The following is a 4591-nucleotide window of genomic DNA, read 5'->3' as shown; positions in this document are numbered from 1 at the left end:
TTATGAAAACCTTTGGTAACTTCAATTACCCCATGGCATTAAAAGACATGCCAAAGTTTGAGAAAATAAATGCATTGTTGATTAATGTATATGGAATTGATAGTGGTGAAAAATCAAAAAAAAAATGGATTGTGCCACTTTACTTGAGCAGAAATCCTCCAACCGCACTGCATGAGGAAGGAAAAACAATTCACCTTCTCATGATTGAAAAAGAAGACATCCTCGATGGTGAACAGGAAAGAATTCATCACTATACATGGATCTCGAATTTATCTCGTTTAATTGGTACACAAATTTCAAAAGTTGAACATAAAACACTCATATGTGACAGGTGTTTGTGTCACTTTTTTAAGAAAGAGGCCTACACTAATCGTACGCTCGATTGTGTATCAATCAACAAGCGTCGAATGATTTTTCCCCATAGTGCTGAAAAAATTTTGAAATTTTAAAATTTCAAAAATCAACTGACTGTTCCCTATGTTGTGTATGCTGATACTGAGTATCTATTGAAAAAAGTGCACAGGGACAATGATCAAAATACTAAAATACACCAAAATCATGTGCCGTTCAGTATTGCATTTTATGTGAAATGTAGTTATGATGACTCAAAATCGGAACTTTTTATTTATCGTGGGAAAGACTGCATACAGTGGTTCATTGAGCAGTTACGTCTTTTAGCGATAAAAGTCGATTCTGAATTACAGCGAAATGAGCCGATGAACTTGACTTTAAAATGCAGCGAGCATTTAATGCGGCTAAAAATTGTTATGTTTGTGGCAGAGCATTAACCGAAAAAGCAGTGAAGCATCGTGATCATTGCCACTTCACAGGCAAATATCGTGGTACTGCTCATCTCGGCTGTAATCTGAATTATACGGAATCGTGTGAAATTCCAGTAGTTTTTTACAATTTGTCAGGTTATGACTCACATTGTTTTATTAAATCTCTTGGGAAAAAATTCCAAGGCGCAGTGACATTACCTCCAGTTACAAAAGAGAAATACGTGTCCTTCACGAAATCGAAATTTAAATTGAAATTAAATTGAAATTAAATTGAAATTTAAAATTTCAAAAATCAACTGACTGTTCCCTATGTTGTGTATGCTGATACTGAGTATCAATTGAAAAAAGTGCACAATGACAATAATCAAAACACTAAAATACACCAAAATCATCTGCCGTTCAGTATTGCATTTTATGTGAAATGTAGTTATGATGACTCAAAATCGGTACTTTTTATTTATCGTGGGAAAGACTGCATACAGTGGTTCATTGAGCAGTTACGTCTTTTAGCAATAAAAGTCGATTCTGAATTACAGCGAAATGAGCCGATGAACTTGACTTTGAAATAGAGCGAGCATTTAATGCAGCTAAAAATTGTTATGTTTGTGGCAGAGCATTAACCGAAAAAGCAGTGAAGCATCGTGATCATTGCCACTTCACAGGCAAATATCGTGGTACTGCTCATCTCGGCTGTAATCTGAATTATACGGAATCGTGTGAAATTCCAGTAGTTTTTTACAATTTGTCAGGTTATGACTCACATTGTTTTATTAAATCTCTTGGGAAAAAATTCCAAGGCGCAGTGACATCACCCCCAATTACTAAAGAGAAATACCTTTCCTTCACGAAATCGGTGAAATCGACAAGAGTCCACATGAGATTCATTGACTCATTCCGTTTTATGGCAAGCAGTAGTGAAAAACTTTCGTCATATTTAGAGGATGAAACAAAGAGAATCACAGCCAGTCATTACCCCCAAAAATGGCAAAATTCGAACTCGTTATACACAAAGGAGTTTTCCCATATGAATACGTAGATTCATGAGGGGAATTAAGTGAATGCCAGTTACATCGGAAAGAAGACTTTTATTCTCGATTGAATGATGAGCATATAGTAGATAAAGATTACAATCATGCATGTGATGCATGGAAAAATTTCGACATCAAGACACTCGGTGAATACGCGGATTTATATCTGAAAACTAACGTCTTGTTGCCTGTCGATATTTCCGAGAATTTTCGATGGAGTTGTTTCGCCTTATACAACTTGGATCCCCTTCATTATTATACTGCGCCAGGGCTGGCGTTTTATGCAATGTTAAAAATCACGAGTTCAATTGGAATAATTCCAAGACCCTGAGCTGTTCCTTTAGATTGAGTAAGGCATTCGAGGAGGACTGTCGCAGTGTTCAAACCGATACGGAAGGGCAAATAACCACTACATGGGAGCTGATGAGTATGACCCTGAAGAAGAAAAATCGTATTTGATGTATCTCGATGTAAACAACTTACATGGAGCAGCAATGAATCATCATTTGCCGAATGGGAACTTCTGTTGGCTGGAAGATGGGTCATCCCTCAACGTCCTGAGGATTCCAGATGACTCAGAGACTGGATACATCCTGGAGGTTGACCTGGAGTACCTATAGGAATTGCATGAAGAGCATAAAGATTTACCATTGTGCCCAGAGCATATAATCCCCCCAAACGGTCAATCAAAGTTACCAAAATTATTGACGACGTTAAACTCAAAAAAAAAATTACGTCATTCATTATGCAAATTTAAAACAATATTGTAGTTTGGGCTTGAAAATTACTAGAATTCATAGAATCTAGAATTTCTCTCAGGGCTTATGGTTAAAAAAAAATATTGATTTAAATACCAATTACCGGAAAAATTTCCAGAATAACTGTGAAATTTTTTTTTATAAATTAATGAATAATGCTGTTTTTGTAAAAAGAATGGAGAACGATAGAAAACTTCTGGATGTAAAACTAGTTTCAAATTGGGAGGAACGATGGGGTGCTGAGAGTTGGATATCGAAAACTAACTTTCATAGCAGTATTATCTTTGATAAGGATTTGGTAATAATTCAAATGAGTGGTACAAAAATTGAATTTAATAAGCCAATATACATAGTTTTCAGTATTCTAGATATTTCTAAAACATACATTTACGATTTTCACTATAATTATGTAAAAAATACTTTTAAGGGTAGAGCAAAACTATTGTACACAGACACTGATATTCTTATTTATCATTTTAAAGTGGAGGATATTTCTGAAATTATGAAAAATGATATCGATAAATGCGACACTTCAGATTATCCAATAAATAATGTACATAATATATCTCTAAAGAATAGTAAGAAATTAGGTTTAATGAAAGATGAGAATCATGGTAAAGTCATGACTGAGTTCGTGGGTTTTCGCTTGAAAATATACAGCTTTAAAATGTCCGGCGAAGATCGGGAAAAATCGCGGGCCAAAGGAGTGAAAAAATCAACGTTGAAGTGTATTACATTTGATGACTATAAAGCCTGCTTGGACAAGCATAAAAATGTTCGGATGTCGCAAAATATGATCAGATCCAGCAAACATGATGTGTTCACAATTAATCAAACAAAACTAGCGCTAAGTTGGCATGATGATAAGTGCATTCTTCTGCCAAACACAGCGGATACTTTGCCTTACGGATATAAAAACAATGATATAGTAAATAACTTATAAAAGAAAAACGCCGAGAAAATAAATAAAAATTTTTTTCGAAAAAAATATTTCCTCATACATGTGTCTCCTTAATCCACCCAACGATTACATAACTGGTTCCATCTTCTTTGTTACTAGAAAAAAAAAATAGTGCAACAAGCCAAATAACGAATATGGGAATAGTGCTGTTGCTAAAAAATCTAGCAACGGATGATTGCTCAGCTTTTGTACACTCATATCAGAAATTATCTAGTTGTACATAATACTGTGGGAGAAATTCAACGTATTTTTGCACCATCTTTGTAACATTGAGATTTCTAATAGTGATATATTTTGCTGATATATCTACAAATGGCTGATATACAATCATCGTTGCATATGATGTATAAGCCTCACATCTTGTCTTGACTTGAAGCATACCTGTGTCTGAGATATTCATTGCATCTCTCCATTCGCCTCTACATGAAAAATTAACCTCCTCTTTCTCGGGCACTGAGTATAGCCACCCCTGTTCAGTTTATTTACAATGTGACGCAAAGGTAGAACTCAGTTTGATACTGCAATTAGCAAGAGGGGAAAGTTGTCTGCTGGTCATAAACATTGCAGCCCCACAAATTGGTTGAGAAGTAGCATCATAGAATGGGTAGTTTAGTTTACAAATATACGGATAATCATGTGTGGTCAAGCATTCGGCAAAGTCTTTAGAGTGTGCCAAAGTATAAAGATATTGGCTAAGCAGCAGGTAGTCGCTCCGAGGTTGAATGTACGCTGACCCTTGGCGGTTCCCGAACACTTGAGCCGTAGGATATGGATACATTTTGTACAATTCCTATGTCTTTGAGTTTAAAACTAGGATTTTCAATATTACATCTAATTTCCCATCATCAAAGCCAATCTTTACCTTCAATTTTTCTAGTAAATCATCAGAACGTGGTTGTTCAATCGAGAGAGGCAGAACCAATGACTGATCCTGTCTCATTAGAATGAAATTATTGACAGCACTAGGATTTTCAATATTACTGGTTGTTCAATCGAGAGAGAGAGAGAGAGAGAGAGAGAGAGAGAGAGAGAGAGAGAGAGAGAGAGAGAGAGAGAGAGAGA

Source organism: Diachasma alloeum, unplaced genomic scaffold (genome assembly GCF_001412515.2).
Source record: "Diachasma alloeum isolate Michigan unplaced genomic scaffold, Dall2.0 Dall_scaffold_00570, whole genome shotgun sequence".
Classification (NCBI taxonomy): domain Eukaryota; kingdom Metazoa; phylum Arthropoda; class Insecta; order Hymenoptera; family Braconidae; genus Diachasma; species Diachasma alloeum.
Note: the sequence above shows the minus strand (reverse complement) of the source record.